The 23,909-nt window shown below is 36.2% G+C and overlaps 2 protein-coding genes across 2 annotated transcripts in view; one reads left to right on the top strand and one right to left on the bottom strand.

The window, feature by feature from the left end:
* Window positions 1–23,909, bottom strand: part of LOC120349638 (zinc finger CCCH domain-containing protein 13-like) — a 56,694-nt gene that overhangs the window by 8,937 nt on the left and 23,848 nt on the right. The gene's annotated exons all lie outside the window — the stretch shown is intronic.
* Window positions 12,979–23,909, top strand: part of LOC111045943 — a 94,604-nt gene continuing 83,673 nt past the window's right edge. The window contains exon 1 of the mRNA XM_039421497.1: window positions 12,979–13,225. The gene's annotated coding sequence lies outside the window, so the exon portion shown is untranslated. The remainder of the gene's footprint in view (window positions 13,226–23,909) is intronic.

Here is a 23,909-nt window from a genome sequence, read left to right as displayed (position 1 = left end):
TTGTTTACAGCATAAGAATGAGAAAACTCCTGTATCTTGGACATCTAATGAGAAGCCACAAATATATAACTCTGCAGAATATAGTTGAAGGAAAAATCAGCGGAAAAAGGAGTGTTGGGAGGCGACGTGTTTCCTGGCTTAAAAATTTGATGGATTGATTTGACTGCAGCAGCAAAGACTTGTTTCGAGCGGCAGTGAATAAGATCTGGATTGCTGTGCTGATAGCGAACCTCCGATAGGAGACGCACTAGAAGAAGAAGAAGATAGTAATATACAATTTCAATTCAATTTCTACTTTTACTCACTTTGTCTCACTCACACCGTTATTCTTCTCATATTTTTTCAACTCTCATGAATTTTCATTCTACAGTAGTTATGATTTCGACATTTTCACATTAACAGAAGTGGTATTTTAGAGTTAAACATTAATAGTCCTTTGATTCAGGTGGAATAGTGGATCAATCCTATAACCCAATCGTAATCGTATTGTTGTTCATTATCAATAATGACTTTAATATTCTATCAATATCTATCTATATCAATATCAATATCTATCCATCTTTTGTAAAATGTTCAATCGTTGATTGGAAATTACAAAAAACCAAGTATACTTTTTGAAAAACAGCATGATTTTCCCATTTGAAGGACTATCCACTGGACCAATTCTTTGTAAAATCAAATCAAGTCATATTCTTATTATTATAAAATTATGGCACGCTGGCTGGTTTACCAAAATAGCTGAACGATTGAATGTTCTATGCGTCTTGATGCTGTAGAAGGGGTTGATCGATTCTCGAATTGAGTTATAAATCCGGGAATGTAGGAATGATTTAATATTACATCCACATTTAAAAACACTGGTCAGTGAATTATAAAGCTTACAAGTAATTGTAAGATCCATGAAAGAAAAATATTTCCTGCTCGATCAAACAAAGAAAAATGTCACTTATTACCAACACGACCAATGATTTTTTTTTCAAACTAACAAAAAGCTTCTCTTTGATCTTCATCGAACGCAAAACAGTTTCAGAGTCAGAAGTAAATAGCTTAGTTTTTCCAAATTGATTGAACGTGTTAATGCGCAGAATGTAGTGATTTGAATAGATTATGGGGAGAGGAGGAATGAAGGTAGTGTTGAGATTTTCCATTAGAGTACGAAAGTATATCAGCTGCAGAAGTTTAAAATAGAAGGATGATTCAAAGAATACAGAGAAAAATGGTAGGGATTGGTAGATGAGGGAAAAATGCGAAATAGGAAAAGAAGCTATGACAAGAGATTAAAAAAGTAGGATAGAACTTAGAAAGAAGATTGGAACTTGGAAGTAAGGAGAATGAGAATTTCCAATACTGCAAAAGATAGAATTCAAGGAAACTAGAAGAGAATACGATGCAAGGAGAAGATTAAGAAAGTGGATGGAAGGGTTTGGAGGCGAAAATATGAATAATACATTTTACGACCCTCTTTATCCTTGAAAGCTTGGCTTATCCAATCCTGTAGAATGCAACATGGGCAGTTTTGGATGGAATTTATTGAATAACAAATTGTTCCTCATCCTTGGTCGCCTCAATAGTATCCACAAGCCTCACACTCCCACCTTCAGTCAATCCTCAAATTCACTCCCTCTCTTTATCTTTCTTCATTCATTCTCTCTCTTCCCCTCTCGCGCCGTCTAAAGTGGGATGGTTAGGTACTCTAACCGATCCACCCTGCTTGTCGATGTTAATCCCAGAAATAGTGTGCCTACATAACGGAATACTTTCATACATTTCACCTGTGAATAATTTATCAGATCATACTGTTGTCAGGTTGCTGTGGTGAGATCCACTTCTAACTGTTAACATCTCTCATGAATAACATCCATGTTTCCCTGTTTCTCATTCAAACAATGCTGACAGATTGAAGTGACTCTCACTGGACTGTGTAGCTGATGCACTTTGCACTTTCGAAGACTCTCAAGTCTAAAATAATAAAGATCAGTAGAGACGGTTTTTACAGGTTTGAACAGTAGAACTCATTCAGTTTTCTCATCCACAAGAATCTGGTGTCACCTGTTTACCGACATCCAGACATCTGTGGAATGCATGCAATGAATAATCCACTTGTCAGATGATTGTGAATAATCCTATTATATTAAGGCTGTGCGAGGGTTAAATAGTTATTTGTATATCTAGAGTGAAAAGAACCACTTTTTGTCCCTGAGGGGGAAAGTTTAAAGCCCCAGGCGAAGCCGAGGGCAACAATTTCCCTGAAGGAGAAAAATCATTTTCCACTCGTGTTGTACACAACATAGAACAGCAAGGAAATGTTATAGAGGGGAAAGTTGGGAAGAGAATTTTTGACTCCAGATCTGTTGAGGGTAGTAAGGAGGTAAACATATAAAAAGTCCCCACCCCTACCCCCTGTGCTAAGGGGGTGGGGGTGGTTTGAAAGTACCATTTTTTGGTTTCCCGCTTAAAACTCAAAAACTATGTATCTTGTAACGTCCCTTTTGGGGTACACATAAAATATATGCCCCACGTTGGTTGTGACATGTTATGTAACGCCGTGTTAGGGTGTACATATGCCCAGCTCGCTATAATCGGTAAAGCAAATAAGATTAAAGAATTTTTACGTTCACTCCTGCTGAAATAAAAATACCACAGTGTTCTTACCAGCTCTTCAAGGAGCTTATATTAAATTTTGCTATCGATTTCTGCAAACTGCTGCCATTCTATCAATATGCATATCTTACTGCTGCCCTGGATGATTCCGCAATCATAGATGCTGAAGAGATAGATGAATATAAGGAATCTAAATATTGTGCAAAACAATGTAGCATCGACACCAATCCAACTCGCTACCATCTGACAAAGGGGTCAGCAATGTGAGATAATACTGAGTGGGATCCATGGCGACACTCTATCACAATCTCTTATAATTTCTATTTATTTATATTGCTGCTTCAACTCAATACTATGACCCTGTGTTTCAATCTATTCAATTTCGACAATGATGCTGAACAATTCAAATAAATCTTGAGAACGTAATATTTCTGAAGATTTAATAATCAATGCTGTATACTGTGTGATGTACCAAATGATTGCACAACCCCTGATTCATAAATTGAAAAATTTCATAGACTATTAAGTGAATGAAACAAATTCCAATACTGAGTAAGAATCACAACTTTATCAAAGGCAGATAAACAACAGTTATCTGACCTATGAAGGCTGTAATTAGTAAATCGAATATAGTATATTTTTCAGAAATTTATTAACAGAAACCACATATATTCATAATGTTTATTATTTTGAATAGTAGTTCGAATATTTGGAGGTTAGAATTGAACCGATTCATAACCCTAAATAAACCAAACTCACTTGTGCCAACAACTAGCCAATTGAGAAGGCAGCTTGTGTAATAATTATTTGCAACAGCTACATGATATTAATTTTAATCTTTTCATATTATAAATTATATACCAAATGGGCCCAAATATTTATTCATGAGCTGTCATAAAGCTATATTTATTTTAGAATTCCAATATTGTTTAATTGTGTGTAGTGATTTGGGGTTGACATTCAATCACATCAAAAACAATATAAAAAAATCTGGTGTGGTACACTCACACAACTTTCCTTGCTCATTGAACTATTTAAAATTTTACATCTATTTTCGCTTAAAAACCTTTCCCCTTATTTTGATCAAATATTTCTCTTGTAAAAAAAACATCCACGGAACAAAGTGCCCTTTTTATAACCCTACCTTAAAATTTCCAATATAGTTCGCTAAATAAACCTAAGCCTCAATATCAAACGAGAATAATTTAGGAGAAAAACATAATGACGATTGACGGCAACATATTTGCAACTACGATCAGACTACTGTATATGTGTATATACAATTGTTTTCAGAGTACTTTTTCCTTTATGTAAATATTGTGAAATTTGATGTTTTTTTTTTTAAATTCCTCAAAACAGCTGTTCTACAGATGAAATATCTTGACTATGACTGTGTTCTTTTTATAAACTGCTCTACCTACTCACGGTATATGGAAGAAGAAAAAGTAAAAACCGTGTTCCTACCTACCTCATGCACGAGAAGGAGGTTACAAAGTCCATTTCTCAAGGATTGGGTAGACCCCCCATTAGTACCCCAGGAAAAAGACTCATGTCAGTTGATAGAGCTAATAAATAACTATACAGGGTATGGATTTGAAAAAAATCGTTAGAGCCGTTTTTGAGAAAATCGTGAAAAACGTGGTTTTTTAGTAACTGTCATTTTTCTCAAGAATATTACGGAGCTCCTGCAATTTTCACAGAAATGAGACTCATGTCAGTTGATAGGGCTTATAAATAGCTATCCATGGTATAAATTTGAAGAAAATCGTTGGAGCCGTTTTCGAGAAAACCGTGAAAAACATGGCTGTTTAGTCATTATCCGCCATTTTTCTCAAGAATATTACGGAGCTCCTGAAATTTTCCCAGAAATGAGACTCATGCCAGTTGATAGGGCTTATGAATAGCTATCTATGGTATAAATTTGAAGAAAATCGTTGGAGCCGTTTTCGAGAAAACCGTGAAAAACATGGTTTTTTAGTCATTATCCGCCATTTTTCTCAATAATATTACGGAGCTCCTGAAATTTTCCCTGAAATGAGACTCATTTTAGTTGATAGGGCTTATAAATAGCTATCCATGGTATAAATTTGAAGAAAATCGTTAGAGCCATTTTCAAGAAAAACGTGAAAAACATGGTTTTTTAGTAATTATCCCCCATTTTTTCCGCCATCTTGAATTGAATTTTATTGAATTTCTTATTGTCGGGTCCTCATGGTATAAGGACCTTAAGGTTAAAATTTCAAGTCAATCGGTTAATTAGGAATGGAGTTATCGTGTTCACAGACATACACACATACACACACACACACACACACACATACACACACACACACACATACACACACACACACATACACACACACACACACATACACACACACACACACATACACACACACAGACCAATACCCAAAAATCATGTTTTTGGACTCAGGGGACCTTGAAACGTATAGAAAACTTGAAATTGGGGTACCCTAATTTTTTTTGGAAAGCAATACTTTCCTTACCTATGGTAGTAGGGCAAGGAAAGTAAAAATCTGGTGTGGCGCACTCACACAACTTTCCTTGCCGTTATGAAAATTGATCACCTGGCGCTAGTGTTTCCGCGCATCTCAAGTCTACTATTCAAAGATTTGAGCCAGCTGGTGACAGGGCAATAACGCTGGAGACACACGAGGTCTGCTATCTCTTCATAGTGAATCATTTAATTGAATCAACAGTTGCCAACAGTTTGCAATTCATATTTTCTCGAATTTCGAGCTTATTTACAATTTTAGGTGAAATTGTTACTGAACATTAATTGTAGAGATTCTCATGCTCAATCTTTTCCACGCAAAAGTTTCTGTTCGAATTGTATCTGAAGCCTGATAATTGAGAATCTAAAATCAAACTTTGCAATTTTTACAGATGAAATTTTTACAGATATGGGACTTGTGGCAGTTGATATAGCTTATTGATGACTATTTCAGGTATAACTTTAATCAAAATCGTTGGAGCCGTTTTCGAGAAAATAGCGAAAAACCCTATTTTCACAACATTTTCGCCATTTCAGCCGCCATCTTGAATCACATTTGATCGAAATTGTTCGTGTCGGATCCTTATATTGTAAGGACCTTACGTTTCAAATTTCAAGTCATTCCGTTAATTGGGAGATGAGATATCGTGTACACAGATGCACATACACTCATACACACACACACACACACACACACAACACACACACACACACACACACACACACACACACACACACACACACACACACACACACACACACACACACACACACACACACACACACACACACACACACACACACACACACACACACACACACACACACATACAGACCAATACCCAAAAACCACTTTTTTGGACTCAGGGGACCTTGAAACGTATAGAAATTTAGAAATTGGGGTACCTTAATTTTTTTCGGAAAGCAATACTTTCCTTACCTATGGTAATAGGGCAAGGAAAGTAAAAAGGGAAATATATTTATTATTATTATTATTATTATTATTATTATTATTATTACAAGCATGTTTGCTATCATATGTATTTATACTTCTACTTTATTCTATAAAATTATGTCTATGTTTCACAAATTATTGGCTATTTTAGAAGTTCACAAAATTAGCACCAGCACAAGCTCTTTTGAATTGTTAAGCCTATCTCTCTATTTAACAAATGTATATCGTAGTAGATGTGATTATATTATTCATTTTATGTTTTAAAGGAACCTAATGATAATTTAGAACAACTTATAATGTGTTTAGTCATTACTATAGATCTAAGGGTACTAAAGTTATTATAAATAATTCTTATTTTAATAAGTAAAATTTAATATTCTTGCTGTACTTAGTCGAAAGGTCTATTTCCTTAGGCGAACCTTCACCCTGAAATATTTTACTAGTAACTTCAGAATATTTTCAAATTATAATTTTGTACAAGCCTACTTGACCTATTTAGTTTTTGTATGTCTTATGACCCTTTCCAAGGGCTATCACCTATCTCATTTAGTCAATTTGAAATTATCACATTTTCATACAGTATCTATTATTTGAAGATTCAATTTTACTATCATTTAATATTCATTAACAGTTTGTAACTATATTTTGTATAATCTGTTCATCTATCAATTCAATTTTTTGCTATTTGGGTATTTCTTCAACAATATATTTATATTATCTATTCACCTCTCTGAATTTATCTCATTACACCTCCAAGTTCGTTCTTTCTCAACTGACACATATCAATCGTGCAAGACACGACCTGCTCTACAGTAGTCAGATATTGTTGAGTATCATAAATATTATTAGAACGTTATTTCTCCTGGTGGTTGATGGTAGTCAATATTCATATCAAGTAATAAAACATTTTATTGGAGATATCCTCTCGAGTCAAATAAGATCGACTGCCATCAACCTACCACATCGAGGTGTATTGGATCTAGCATTGACAACCAGTTAATGCTACAAGGGGAGGTAATTGATCGCCTAGAGAGCATCAATATCAAACTCGGTACTTCTTGCATCTACTATCTTGGTTTAGCACTTTGCAATATAACTACCTATAGTATTTGTCAGAGACCCGGTTCGCATGGATTTGCCATTTTGTTTGTTGTCTTGTGCAGTCTAATAGCTCTCCCAACTGTAAAACAGGTATTAGAATTTCAGTATTCTGACTATTATTTGAAGAATGAATTCATTCAGAAGTTTAAATCTCTGCTAGGTTCTGACAACAGCATTGATTATAATAAGCAGATACAACTCGAACAGCATCTCATTATTGAATTCAATTTAATTTTAATTTACCATATTTCCAACTACGGCATTAGTTCAGAAGTTTACAGTTCCAACTTCGGCTGCTTTGTAGACCGTCAACCTACCGATTCAGCAAACTATTTTTTTTTTAATCAACCTTTTACTATATAAAAGACCGTTAAAGGTCTTAGACCTAATGGTCTAAAAACCGTTACAGGTCTTGATTACCTTGTATAAAAGGTAATCAACCTTTTACCGTTCACTCTGTCCAGATCATATAACTTCGTTGCCGTCTATGCATTTGCAGGCCGGGCAAATATCAACATAACCTATAATTACGAGGTACAGTTTGATAACCTCAAAGATTCCAACTGTTTATTTAGTGGATGGTTTTACAGCTACAACTTTATAATTATTCATTTTTAGTGCATGTTCATGCCCCTCCCAGGAGCAGAACATGACAACTGCTAATTTATCCAACACATCCGATGAACAATGTTGTTGGTTGATAATACAATTAATACGTCAATAATGGAAAAAATGTGCTAATACCAGATTGGTCATGCATGAAGACAGGGTTATAAATGATAGGTACACCATTTAACAAATAAAACCATATATTTTACACCTACAACAGGGACACCTACTTATTGGCCAACAGATTTGAATAGAACGCCAGATCTTCTAGATTTCTTCATAACAAAGAGAATATCCAGTAATTTTATTGACATTGAAGAGAGCTTCGACCTGGATTCGGATCATTCAGCTGTAGTTCTCACACTTAGTGAACGAATAATAAAGAAAGAGGACAGACCAATGTTAGTCAACGGGACAACAGACTGGGAAGCTTTTAAAGTGGAGTTGGAGAATGAAATCAAATTGAATATTCCACTCAGAACAGCTGAGCAGTTTATGAAGCAGCAGAAAATTTCATGTGGCAAATCCAGAAATCAGCCTGGAAAAACACCAGACAGTTCACCAGGAGAACAAAAGAATGCAATTACCCCCTGGAGATTTGGCACCTTGTTTTAGAAAAACGAAGGGCAAGAAGAAGTTGGCAACAAATTTGTGATCCTGCTGACAAGAATATCTCGAATAACAAAACACAACAATTGAGAAGAGAGATGAGAAAACTAACTGAGGAATCCAATAATAACTCCCTTCAAAATTTTACAGCTGATGCCAGTACAGATTATTCATTATGGAAAGTAACAAAAAGAGTTGAGCGACCAATATTACAATCCCCTCTTATTAGAAAACCAGATGGTACATGAGCAAGAAACAGCAGAGAAAAATCAGATATATTTGCTAATCATCTGGAAGAAATCTTTCAGCCAAACAACATTCAATCTGAAATTGATCCTGGAGAGAATATAATAGATGATTTAGATACAGAGATTGATCTTGTTTCTATAAATGAGGTTCAAGGAGAAATAAAATATAATCTGAATAACAAAAAAGCACCTGGATTTGATCTGATTACAGGTGAAATCATGAAGAAACTTCCAAGGAAAGGTATTGTCATGCTAACATTTCATTTATTCAATGCATCACTCCGATTACAGCATTTTCCTACAATTTGGAAGGTTGCAGAAGTCATTATGTTGCAAAAGCCTGGGAAATGTCCACAAGAAGCAAAATCGTACTGCCCAATATCTCTTCTACCTGTAATTTCAAAGCTTTTTGAGAAATTGCTGATGAAGAGATTGTCTCCCATCATAAGTAGCAGGAATCTGATACCAGCCCAATTTGGTTTCAGGCAGAAGCATTCAACCCTGGACCAAGTACATATCAAAATAACCTACTATTACTGAGGCTGTGTTGTAGAATATTCCAGAAGCTTTAAAATGGCATCTAGTTGAGGGCTGTAAGTCCATTTTTCACTTCTGGAGCGTCATTGGAAAAAGAGAGAAAAGTATGGTTTGCAGCCGAAATCACGTTTTTCCCTCCAAATTAGACCTATGATAAACCTGACAATTAGAAAACCGTGTATCTGAATTATCCTTAGAGGTACAGACTTGGAAATGGTATCAATCGCTTTGTTATAATGTGAGAAAAGAGAATATCCATGATGGCAATCTTAAAAATAGTTTTCATCATGAAAATCCAAGATGGCAGAAAAAAATTGTAAATTTTCAAGAAATTGCTTGTAATTCTATTGATATTAAGGTATCAGATTAGTCTGGTAGTTTCAAATCAATCATACAACAATATTTGAGTCATCTCATTGAAACTACGCATTTCATCTAAGATATAACTAAAATAAAACTTGGAATCTGTTTTTTTTTTTTGTGGACTTGATTTCATTCGAGATCGAGACTAAATGTCTTAGCAGTGAACAAGCAAGAATATTATTGGCACATTGTTGAAGAATATTCCATAAACTTTGAAATGACGACCAGTAGAAGACTGTAGGTCAATTTCTGATGCCTGGAGCGGCACGAGAAGAAGAAAGAAAAGTACAGCTTCAGGCGGTAAATCAAGAATTTTCCACCATACGCCAAACTAAACAAGTGAAAAAACAGTGTTATCTCACGACTACTTTGAGATACAGACTTGGATATAGTATCAATTTATTTTTGTAATAACTTGTAGAGAGAGAATATCTATGATCGAGTTCGCAAAAGTATTTTTCCTCCACCTACTATCAAAAGTCTCATTTTACACCCTGGAATCGAATACTAAAGTACTACTTTTCCTCCCATGGGACTAAAAATAATTCCCAGCGGGAAAAGTGATCACTTTTACTCCCAAGGGAGTAAAAATAAACCCATAAGATTAACATGGGAAGAAGTCCGACAACGCCGCGATTGAAGAATGAGGAATGTGGCAACACTGTCGTGGTCGGTAGAGGAAAAGTAAAAGAGCTCTATTTCGATCTTTGGAATATTTTAGCTCTAGGAAATAAGTAGCTCTATTTCGATTGTTAGGTTATGTTCAACCGTTGGTGGATATGAAAAAGTACACACCTCTAACGTCATCGGCATCTCTACGAGAGCGTTCATCTAAAGGTACGTTTTCGTTATTATACGAAAACGACAAAATTCGTTATTATATTATTCGTTATTATTCGTTTCGTTATTATACGAAACGTTATTTTTCGTTATTATACGTTTTCGTTAAAGGTACGTTTTCGATCTTTGGAATATTTTAGCTCTAGGAAATAAGTAGCTCTATTTCGATTGTTAGGTTATGTTCAACCGTTGGTGGATATGAAAAAGTACACACCTCTAACGTCATCGGCATCTCTACGAGAGCGTTCATCTAAAGGTACGTTTTTCGTTATCGTACGTTTTCTATTATCAGAGGTGAGCTAAATTTTGTTTTTAAAAAAATAGTGTGAAAGCGTGAAGATGTAGTAAAATTATTCATTGTTATAGGTATTGGTGTAGGTGGAGGAAAAATGTTGTGTGCATCACGGGACTAAAGTACTTATTCTCCCTCAGGGAAATTGTCGCCCTCGGCTACGCCATCGGGCGACAACAGTTTCCCTCAGGGAGAAAAAGTTGCACTTTAGTCCCTAGATGCACAAATAACTATTTCATCATTGAAAAACAAAATGGCGGCAGAATTTTATAGACTTTTATAGTTTGTGTAAACAAGTTGAGACTTGGCCCTCCATCTAAAGAAATTACAAGGTTGCCAAATCGTGTAAAATTGCAACTTTCTAAAATTTCCAATTCAACGTCAGAATTGGATGTATAATATTATCCCCGATATCCTAGTAGTGCTTAAAAAGTTTCAGGGTTGAAGGATTAAAAGGAAATTCAACTTTTATGATAAAATTGGAAATATCGCGAAGATTTGTTTTTCTTTTGAATATCACTTCTCTCAGAATCATGTAGCGTCGTAATGCTTAATAATTTTAGATCAAATGAACTGTGGGGGAGACTGTCTCCTTTCTATTGGTGTCTGGATCATTTTTATCCGACCCATAGATATTTTTTAATTAATAATTATGTTCGACCAAAATACGATCTTCCGACTACTTTTGACAATTGAAAATATAATTTCAATTATTTCTGAGAAACTTTCTCGCTTTCACCACCCACTTATCTTTTGAAACAAAAACGTTTCTAGCATGTCGAAAATTTAATGTTTTCTGCTCGAAATGTCTCGACATTGACGAACATAATTTATTATTAATTGAAAAATATCTATGGGTCGGATAAAAATGATCCAGACACCAATAGAAAGGAGATAGTCTCCCCCACAGTTCATTTGATCTAAAATTATTACGCATTCGACGCTACATGATTCTGAGAGAAGTGATATTCAAAAGAAAAACAAATCTTCGCGATGTTTCCAATTTCATCATAAAAGTTAAATTTCCTTCTAATCCTTCAACCCTGAAACTTTTTCAGCATTACTAGGATATCATATTGGATGATTTTATAGTTCAGTTTTAATGATAGTTGATTGGCTCAGGCGCTAGAATGACATCATAAAAAAATCATAGCTCCAGAACAAGAGGTTATAAAAGCTTGAAACAAACGAGATTAGGTCATAAATTCTATTCCAAAGAAGTTTTGTTTGGCAGTTTATATTCAAAAATAGTCATTGAAAGTGTAGTTATTCAGGAAAAATTCTCGTGAAAAATTAAATGTTGAGAAAGTGCATTTTTGTAGGTTAAAATCATGTTTCAGGTGGAAATGTGTAATAGCAAACTTGGTAGAATAGTTCATTGTGATTCGATTCGCGTTAACTAGAGATCTCTATCATGGATGGTAACCTCGGGCCACTCCCGTGTTTCGGATGGTCACGTTATATGTCGGTCCCGGCTGCCTAAAAAGCAGTCGTTAAGTCATGTCAGAGGCCCTGAAATTGATCAGTTGCGACCTGAAAACTCTGACACCAGACCTGAGCCAGCCAGGTCACTTGATATTATTATTATTATTATTACCATTCTATGACCGTTCTAATTAATGCTGGATCCGCCATTTTGAATCAGCCATTACGCGGCCCAGTCGCGACCACCAAAATGCGCATCAAGTGGTTCGGATATCCTGAGGTACCCTAGAATCAGAATATTTGGGTTTGTTTCCATCTTCACGAAGTGCCCACGAAATCCCTTTAGTAACCGGACTGTTGGAAAAAAACAAATAATTTTAAATTATTTCCTGGTGTGTTGCAGGTTCTGTTTGGCCCAGACGATTTAAATGGATTTTTGCCCCCATGTGGAAGGTTTAATATGAAAAATGTTTGGGTAGGTCACAATATGTTTGATAATACTGTTTTTATTCACTTGCTTATCATTACCTTAAAAAATTGATAATATAGTGTAAGGATACAGTTCAGAAAGGACGTGTCATTAGCCGATAAACAATAGTTTGAATATGCCGCCAGAGGCCGTCGACTTGATGACGTCACAAATCGATTCAGAGTGACCAATTGGAAAGTAATAATAATGATATTTGTTAATTGAAAGGCAATTTCAATATAGCTAGAAAAATATTTAATATTATGATCGTCACAACTAAAATGACAAATTCACAAAATGGTTATATCATCTTTGGTTGGCAATTCTAAAGTGAGCTGACTCTAGATGCTTAAAACGAGAAAAATTTTGGTGACGCTCTGTTCTTGTCTTGTGCTGATCGATTCCTGATTGACTGTGATACCTAAATGATCTCAACTATTTTTTAAATGTTTTATCTGTTTTTTTCTAAATTTAAATTATAGTTGGAGCTAAAAGAAGTAGAAACTCAAATGATATAAAAAGTAAAATCCAAGTTAAATTTAGTTTGCTCAATAATCTATCGCGAATGTGAAGTTAGTAGGCTACCAATACGTTGAATTGAACTACAAGTAAAGAGAAAAAAGTTAATTTCACTCCCAAACAAAAATTAGACGAAGGGCGCGTAAGTAATAGTTTTAGTGGCCACTAGTTTTTAAGTCAGGCAGTTAAATTTATCTAAAAAAGAGAGATCGTTATATGAGACTTAATAGTACAAATTCTCTTGTGCCAACTTGTTTGTCGAGACGAATATTCCTATTGAATATTGTCCCAATTGCTTCAAACAAATAATAAGCTGCATATTCGATAGAAGTGTTCTGGTCTCTGTGAATATTTCAAGCTCGCAGTATCATATTATCATCTTGTAAGGTTAACTTCTGGCTCACCTACGATAGCCTATTGTATCTACCACCCAACTGGCCATTCGAGCAAAATTAAACGTCAAGGAGGCCCTGAGGTGAGTCAATTGTTGAATTCCTATCATAATATAAAAAAAACCCTTAAAATAGCTTGTGAAATTCTTGTAGTTATAGTTGCTTCCTCTTGTTTCATTGCTGTGACGTTTCCGTGATGAGTTAGATTATCTTGCAGCCGTCTGGTTCCTGATAGATAATCGATGCCGTCCTATTATTGATAATTTTATTCCTTCTTCATAAATTTGAAACCTCTGAATCTTGTGTACCGATTCAAACTATCAACTGGTCCTTTAAAACTGATTTCTTTCAATCTATTAAATGCTTTCCATCTATATATATAAAAGCGAAATGGCACTCACTCACTGACTGACTCACTCACTCACTCACTCACTCACTCACTCGCAGAACTAAAAATCTACCAGACCAAAAACGTTCAAATTTGGTAGGTATGTTCAGTTGGCCCTTTAGACGCGCACTAAGAAATCTTTTGGCGATATTTCAACTCTAAGGGTGCTTTTTAAGGGTTTAAAGTTCGTCTCTTAGCATGTATATTCTTCTTATCCCAATATCTTAAAATTATAATTGAAATGTCCATACCATATGTTAATATAGAACTATAATCTAGAGAGAGTACCTCTTCGAAACAGTTGTTCTGGTAACTAAATTAAAAAATTTGTCAGGTTTGCATTAAGTTGAAGATTGAAATGCATTTATCCAGGACCTCCTAAATACCAATTTATGCAGTACCTCCTAAATACCTATTTAGGAGGTCCTGATTTATCGCGGAAAAATTGATTGGGTACTGCTACTTCAATCAGAGCTATTCCTGGGAATATTATATTACTAGCCGTCAGGCTCGCTTCGCTCGCCATATCCGTTTAGCCAGACGTTTAGTCTGGACCCTCGACTGGATCGTCCTAACATATGATAAAAATATCACATAACATTTCAAATTTGGTAGGTGTGTTCAGTTGGCCCTTTAGAGGCGCAATAAGAACGGATTTGGAAAAATTTTCAAAGATACGCCCAAAATCTGCGTTTTCTCAGCTTTATCGAAAACAAATAAACAGAAAATGTTCAAATTTACTACAGAAGCTCAGCTGGGGTGCAATAATGTTGTATTAGAAGGAATTTGGAATAACGCCAAAGATAAGCCCAAAATTAGCGTTTTCACAGCTTTTCGGCGTTTCCTCACCATTTTCAATAATTGATGTAATTATATTTAGAAAAAATCAGTACACAGGTTTAGCTGAGGTGGAAGAATTTTGTTCGGCAAAGATACGCGGAAATAGTAACAGGTGTTTTTCGAGATCAAATTGACATAATACATTCAAATTCGGTACAGAGGTTCAGCTGAGGTCTCGTTGCAGGCGAGCGAAGCGAGCCCGCTGATCTCATTTTTGGACGATCCAGTCAGGGGTCTAGGGGGTGGAGCCCCCTGGCTAGACGGATATGGCGAGCGAAGCGAGCCTGACAGCTAGTTTCTCTATATGATCTTGCTCATTCATTATTTTCTATTCATTTTTCATCTTCATCATTTCATTAATATCACAGCCATTAATTAATATCCTTGCCATACAAGATTTCCAATAATTAACAAATTCCTTCAGCAACAACATTTTAACTTTTATTACCAAATTAATATTGCAACCTTTATCGAATATCACAGCCATACTTACAATAAACATAAAACAATAAATCAAACATTCCATCATCTCCTTTAGAATATAACATCTTAACATATAATCAGGTACTTTCACTTTCTTTATACAATTCTTTATTTCTTTCAATCTTATTAAATACTTACCATCCTTCATTAATCTACTACAGTAATCCACTTCATTATTATCTAGGCATGAATCAATAATTGCTTTTCTACCAGTTTCAGTTTTATTACAGTTACTTGGTCCATTTTTTCGGTCACAACGATGAGCATAACTTTTAAAACGTATGTGTCTCAGGTGCATGCCGTCGGTCCCCGTATTTCCGTCATCCTTTAAATCCTGGTAGACTGCATCGCTCTCCTCCTTGTAGGCTGTCTCCCTCCGATTGCCGTCCGGTCCCGAGGTGTCCCTCCGTCGTTTGAACCTGGTGTGAGGGTCATATCTTCGCGCGCGGTTTCTCCCTTGTCACTTCCGCCTCCTGGCCTTCCGCCTCTGGGCCTTGCAGTGCTGACTCCTTCACCTCGTCCTGGTGCCATCCTCCCGATCCTCCATCTTGGGGTCCTTGGTCTGCTGCGCGGGTGTGGCGTTTGGGTGCGTTACATCTATGTTCAGCAACTCCTTTACAGTATCCTGATACTCCTCGGTGGCTGGTTGCTCTTCCTGGTGGCCGCTTATGTTGTCCTATGGTGACAGGATATGTGTATTATTGTTTAGGTTGGGTAGGCTGGTTTGTTTGATGTTGATGCTATTGATCATTTCCTGTAGTTCAGTATTCGCCGGTATTGAATTTCCAGTATTTAGTGGTTGTTGCGGTGGTGGTTCTGTTCTTTTTGTTGATTTGATTGTGTTGCATGCTTGTCTATACTATGTGGGAAGTACCGCTTTGATTGGTGTTGCTATTGACCATTTTCTTTGTTGTAGTGATTGCCGGTGGAATATTTTTTTATTTTTGGGGGAAATAATAAGTTCAATATAGGCTGTTGTTTACAAGATAGTTTAGGTGCATGATAGGTTCCTTTATTTGGAGGCGGGGTATTGCAGTGGTGGATCATTTCTTTTTTTTTATATCCAACGATACATTGCTATCTAGTCTAGGGACTAATGAGCAACTTTTTTCTGTCCAATAATACTAATGAATACTTCATACAAGAGAATCCTCCATAGGGTCTCCTATTCAAATTCTAATATTATTAGTACACTGCCTATGACTGTACTACACAGGTGGCTTTCACTCATTTCCACTGCTCTGCTTTTCACTGAACACAATACACTTGAATCAGCACTAGACCAGTTCAAATGGCTTCTTCCTTTTCAGCCTCCTCTTCAATCCTTCATTTTCCAGCATCTAGATTGCTTTGATGTTGTCGTGTTGGTGGAGTCGAGCCTCGTGTTTTTCTGCATGCCTCTGGATTTCGCTGCATACCAGGTCGACTTGCAGGTCTCTGTGAAGATCGCTGTTTCTGACGTACCAAGCAGCATCAGCAATGTTTCTCAGCACCTTGTTTTGAAAGCATTGTATGACTTCGATATTACTGTCTTTGGTACACCCCCAAAGTTGTATACCATACGTCCATACTGGCTTCAGAATCTGCTTATACAGGAGTAGTTTGTTTGGAATTGACAGGATGGAGTTCCTTCCAATCAGCCACCAGAGTCTCTTGTAATTTATTCCCAGCTCTTCTCTCTTCTTCTTAACATGGACCTTCCAGCGAAGCTTTGCATCTAAAGTCATACCTAGGTACCTGGCATCATTGGAAAATGGTACTATTTGATTGTTAATGGTTATTGGTATGGGTTGAGCCCTCTTGTTGGTGAAATTGATATGAACTGATTTTGCTTCATTGAGTTTAATCTTCGTTTTGTTGTCCAGTCTTCAATTTTTCTGAGATATCTTTGAAGTTTTGCTGTGGCACTTTCAATCTTGTCATCTATTGCTAATATTGCTGTGTCGTCGGCAAATGTTGCTATTGTATTATTCTCGAGACATGGTAGATCACTTGTAAACAGAAGATAGAGAATCGGCCCCAAAACACTCCCTTGTGGTACTCCTGCTTCTATTTCTCCCAATCCAGAATAAGCATCTTCATGGTTCACTCTGAAGTATCGTCCAGTTAAATATGAATGTAAGATGTCTGTGAATTGCTTTGGAAGTAACTTTTTCGACTTATTGATTAGTCCTTCATGCCAGACTCTATCAAAAGCTTGACTCACATCCAGAAATTCTGCAGAACAAACTTTTTTCTCTTCCAAAGACCTTTCTATCATATCTACGATCCTGTGTACCTGATCAATTGTTGAATGTTTTTTCCTGAAGCCAAATTGATGATCTGATATCAATTTTTTCCTTTCAATAATCGGAGTCAGCCTTTTCAACAATATTCTTTCAAAAAGTTTTGACATTACTGGGAGCAAAGATATTGGCCGGTATGATGAGATGTTGTGAGGCTCTTTTCCAGGTTTTGGAATCATTACCACCTCAGTTGCCTCAGTTCTCTTTGAAGATTCATTTGTGTTGCATGAGTAGGGTAAAAAGGACAGAGGGTGATCAAAATCAGCTGTTTTGACCCCACTAGCATTGACCCCCCACCCCCCCGCCCCTTAGCAGAGTTGCTGACGTCATGTGACAGCAGGTTAGTGATGTCATCAGCTGATCAGTGATGTCACTTGACCTTGAAATTTCCTGCCACAACAAATTTCACTCCTTTTTTTCTTCTAACCTCAAACTAGATTATCTTTCTCCCCTTCCCAGGGGGCAACATAACCACAAAAATCTTCTTCCTGCCATAAGCAGGGTGCACACGTTCAGCATCACCCCCCCCCCTCAGTCCAAGTATTGATTTGATTTCACAGACACACTCAATTGTTGTAGTATGAAATAGGCTATTGAATATAAATATTAAGAAGTAGTACCAACACTATTGATTTCCTCCCTTTACCCTGCTGCTTTGGCACTCAATTACAGGTGCACACTTACTGCCTAGTGCGCGCACGGCGCTCAGTGTCCAAGTATTGATTTGATTTCACAGACACACAATATTGTTGTGCATCTAATAGGCTATTGAAATTAAATATTAATAAGTTGTAGTAGCTGCAATCAAACAATACTATTGATTTCCACCTTACCCAGTAAGGAAGCTTTTTCAGTGACACACCAGTCCAAGTATTGATTTGATGTATTGCCGGTTGCATAAACAACCCCTTGTTTCTTACCCCTGTTTACTACCTTTGGTTAGCTTGATGATACTATGAGCTATTGATTTTCTCCTTTTTGGCTAACAAGCTGGGAGGAATGAAGGGGGAGAGTGGGGTAGCAGCAGCCTGTAATTGTTACTATTGATTGAAGTGTTTTTGTGGCCTACACAACTAATTTTTTCTATCCCTTCCCCATTGGGGTAGGGCATGTAAAACTGTCACAAGACAAACTTGCTATATTGATTTTCCTCTAGAATAACAACTGACACAGTTTTCAGTTGTGTGTTTAGTGTAGTTGGAGTTAGGAATAGAGAAGAAAGAGAGAGAGACAGTGTGAGTTAGTTATGCTTTTATATAAACACATTATGGAATGAACACACAAAAACTTTTGATTTTCTTCTGAATAACAAACAAGAGTGACTGTATTGTATAAGAAACAAGAGTGTTAGTAACATATAATAATATTAACAATAATAAGTGCAAGATTTATATTATAAACATGAACACTATAGAGTGTGTTAGTGGCATACAAGTCACAAATTTGATTTGACAAACACATACACAACCTTTAAAAACACTATGATTTTCTTCTAAATAACAAAACAAAGAGTGTCAGTGTTGATAGTAACATATAATAATTACAATAATGAGTGAAAGATTTATGTATAAAACATGAATACACACACACTATAGAGTCTTAGTGGTGGCATACAAGCCACAATATAAGGTTGATGATGTTGATGATGGTGAGGAGAACAAGAACCATAGTAGTATTTCACTATTAATAATTATGTACCTTTCAAAAGAAATGACGAGAAGTAAAATGATGCACTGTTTGACTTTACAATTGTTTCAACACATGTAAAATCACTTTTTCGTACTGTCAATTCTATTTCAAACCATAGTCTGTTGATATTCATTTTGACCGCTAGACGATCACCTGACGCTAGTGTTTATGCACATCTCAAGTCTACTTATAAACAAAGATCTGAGCCAGCTGGTGACAGGACAATAACGCTGGAGACATACGAGGTCTGCTATCTCTTCATAGTGAATCATATAATAGAATCAACAGTTGCAATCAGTTTGCAATTGGATAATCACATTTTATCGAATTTCTAGCTTATTTTCAATTCTAGGTGAAAATGTTACTGAACATTAATTGTAGAGATTTCCATGCTCAATCTTTTGCACTTGAGTTTTTTTGTTTACATTGTATCTGAAACCTGATAATTGGGAATCTAAAATCAAACTTTGCATAGATGGGGCGGAGCTCCTGAAATTTTTACAGATATGGGACTCGTGGCAGTTGATAGAGCTTATCAATAACTATTTTATGTATGAATTTGATCAAAATCGTTGGGTCCGTTTTCTAGTAAGTTCCAAATTTCAAGTCTTTTCGTTCATTGGGAGATGAGATATCGTGTACACAGACGCACAAACATTCATACACACTCACACACACACACACACACACACACACACACACACACACACACACACACACACACACACACACACACACACACACACACACACACACACCCAAAAATACGCAATACCCAAAAACCACTTTTTTGTACTCAGGGGACTTTGAAACGTATAGAAATTTAGAAATTTGGGTACCTTAATTTTTTCGGAAAGCAATACTTTCCTTACCTATGGTTATCAAGGAAAGTAAAAACATGTTGACTAAATGAGGTTAGTTTTACAATAATCCATATTCATAACAATAATTTTATACGGAAGTGAGTGCACAATAAATTCATTATTATATATAAATGACATACAAGATAAGATTCATAGTGAAACATTAGTTACACAGTAGTTACATTTGCTAGGTCTTGTATTGGTTTACAAAAACCTCTCATGATAGAGATATTTTTATTTTCTATGATTTGATTTTTCCATAATTCATTTTTCGAGTTTAGTTCCTAAAGGGAAGAATATCGTGACAATGGAGATATCAATAGACATAGATAATTGGATAAAATGTAGAATTGGACGCGTATGAAAAAGTGTTTTAGTATGAAATTATAATAGAAAAGTAGTGAATAATTTCGAATGAAACAAAAGCATCCTGTTGAAAATGCTACAAACTGGTGGAATAAAACTAGTAGGAGAGAAAAACTCCTGAGGAATAAAAGGCGAAAGAAGTAGTAGGGCATAGATACAAAGTGGTCTTATTTATCTACAAATTGACTAACCTATTTGAGGAAGAATCAGTGTAAAAGAACCGTTTACTCTTCTTATACAGTATCTTCTCTCAGCCTTCAATCATGAATAGCTTCACGTTTCTCACCTCTTAACGCTCTCCTTCTCAAGTTTTTCTCCTTTCTTCTAACCCCCTTTATCACTCCGTTTTCCACCCAGCAGAGTAAAACATTCAGAGCGTTAACACGCTTTTTCTACTCGAAACCAGAGATGGAGCTTGGATTTGAATCGATATCAATGTAGAATGTCTCTGACGTCTATAGAATCCCTGCAGTACTTTTTCTCTTTTATTCATCCCTAAGTTCCCATCTACAGGGTGTCCGAAATAAATGTTTACCTATCACGGCACTCTCCCTATTCTTTTCTTCAGTTAAAGTTGCGAGTAAGTCAGTGCCGTTCCGTATGCTCAAACTTTGACTATTATGTAAATGCATTGCTCGCATTCTTTCAAATCTGCTTTTCTCCAGTGAGTTTGGAGAATCTTTGTTTAGAATATTGCTGAAGTTGCGAAGCATCTTAGTTATTATTATAGGAGTGGGTTCTGTATTTTATTGTATAGAAAACTTTTATTGTTTTGAAATACCTGTTTCTCGTCATTTCATTTCCATTTCAATGTAGTTATCACAATCACAATATATGCTATTATTCAAGATCGAAAGTGCGAATAGAATAGAATAAAATTCTACAGTGTTAATGGAAGCTTAATATATTGATAATGTATATGAATTTACTGGAGAAGTACATAAATAAGATGCTTGATACGTCACAATAATAATTTTGGAGAATAATTCCAACAGAGAAATATTTTTAACATTAGTCATTCGGCTCCAGTCACCAGGAGCAGCCAACTTACTGCTTTCTCAACCAATCAGGAGTCAGCATCTGCTGAAGAATGCTTCATTCGCACTCTTGCGATGGTCAATCATATTGGTTCTTCATTTTGAGGCGTGGACTCGGAGCTGTCACTCTAACGATTGGAGACTTCTGGTTAACCGTGATTAAGGAGAGAAATGATAGAAAAATAACGCTAGTCTGCTCCTTCATTTACTGATCGATACTAAGAATTCCATAACCATATAAGACATCTGTCTTGTAATACACGGCATATACTTCTCCAGGTATTATGTGAGGATACTTACACACTTGAGAGAAGAAGGAATGCTGTATATAGATAATAAAGCAAATACTGAGACCGAGTTGCGTGTACGTTTCATGAATTTATTCGCGATTACCCGATAATTGAGGAAGTCATCCGTTTCTCTTATTGTTTCTACAGGCATTTAAATGTCATTTAATCATGATTGAATACAAAATACTAGCAAATGAGATTTTATTCGTGAATATTGAGTTTAAAAATGATTGCAGAACAAACAAATAGGGAAGAGATCTACTCCAAACAGTCAGTATTAGTGGAAAGGGGAGCATTGATAATATTCATGATAAATTCTTACAGATTGAAGTGTGTCTTACTATACACAATTACCCAATTTTAGAACTGTCAATAACAAACTGGCACAGCCACTGCCACTGGCACCATCCAAAAATAGCTCTCCAGATATTATTTTTCGTTGTAAAAAAAAGAATGGTCAGTCATCAATTGCTCTAAAAGTAGCTTACAAAGAGATTTTTTCTGTTCAAAACATGGGCAATTGCGAATAACAGGTAACAGAGATATTATTTGACAAGTGAGCAGAGCACTCAAACCACCTTTGTACATGTTACTCTATGATGAGGGGCTAGTTAGCAGTTGAGGAGGTCTGAGGTTCGGAGGGTGATTTGAACGAGGTAGCAGAATAAAGTGAGTTGTAGTGGACCTGGACCAGACCATCCCCCCCCCCCACTTACTGGGTTGGGACCCTCGTTTGTGTGGCTGACCCTTCCATCCACCTTCATACCCCAAGGGAGATGGGAGAAGTACCTCCTTCTATAGGTGGGAGAAAGGTGGGGGACCCCAGGGAGTCCTAAAAATAAATAATCTGCCTCTTTTACTTGTAGTACGCCTCTTTATCATGACTCTGCTCTATCGCATTTCTCGTTCTTCCTCTTTCTTGTTCTGCTTTTCTATGCTTCGCTTCAAATCTACTAGTAAATTATCATTCTGTTCTATCCTTCTTCTGTCTGCCTCCATATTTCAGTTCCTCCTGTCTGCTCCACCTATTTCTTCTCGTTGTATCTCTGATATTTTTCTCATCGAGCTTTACCTGTCAACATTCAATCTATTTTATTCCACTTGTTACAACTGTTCCAATATTCCTCACCTGTTGAAATTATATCTATTAACTACATGGCTAATTTTCCCGAATTTTCTTTTCTCCCCACCCTAATTCTTGGATACATTCACATTTCCGTTCCCTTTTCTCAATCAACTAATTTTTTATCACCTCCTGACTCTTCTATTTGAATAAAAAAGTCACTCTATTCTATTCTTCTTTTTTGTTTTCTTACTCTGTCATTTTTGAGCTCCCCTACTATTTAGTGACTTCATTTTTCCCAATTGTTATTCTTTATTCCTTTGTTCCATCTTTCTCCCATTTTAATTTTTCACCCATTGCTCTCTTTTACCTTCAATCCTCCAGTTTGTCTTTCTGAACCTCTCCAGCTTCTCTTTTCTATCTTTTCTGCAGCTTCCCCTAATTTCTCTTTCTTCTTCATTTTTTCTATTTGTCTTTCTTCTCTCCGTTCAAATTATATAATTATCTCTATCCCTATAATTTGTTTTTTTCCTCTGTGAGAAAATTGATGCAGGATTTTTTTGCAATTCTTTCCGTTCCCTGATACCTGAATTTCATTTTTCATCTGCTTTCTCTGTCTCTTTGAACCTTCATCACCACTTTTATGATATCTCATCACTTCTTGCTTCTATTTTTTTTCATCATTTTCCTTCCGATCGTTTTCTTACACTCTCACTCCAAAAACTCCACTTCATATAGTTCTCCGCATTTCTTCCCTCTCCATATCTATCTCTATCACATATATTCTCTCACATTTTCCCTCAAATAATTACCATCAAATCTTCACCTCCTATCATTCCTCTCTCATAATCTTCCTCCAACTGAATTGCGTTATTCTTTCTCTCTCTTCCAATTGCAATAATCGTTGTCGAGCAGTTCAGAGTTGCGTATCTCCGGCTTCAGGTGCCTGTTTGCTAGAAATACGCGTCTAAAACACCGCTCCACCACCTATCAAGAAAGTTGCTGTAACATTACAGCATGTTACGGGAGATGTTGAATCGATACTGGCCACATCTTTCCCGGCCGATAATTCATGCTACGAAAATAATCGCCCCCACATCCAGTAGAGGGATAGTTTTTGGAAATGTTCG

Source organism: Nilaparvata lugens, chromosome 2 (assembly GCF_014356525.2).
Source record: "Nilaparvata lugens isolate BPH chromosome 2, ASM1435652v1, whole genome shotgun sequence".
In the NCBI taxonomy this organism is placed as follows: Eukaryota; Metazoa; Arthropoda; class Insecta; order Hemiptera; family Delphacidae; genus Nilaparvata; species Nilaparvata lugens.
This window is presented reverse-complemented; position numbering and strand designations above follow the sequence as displayed.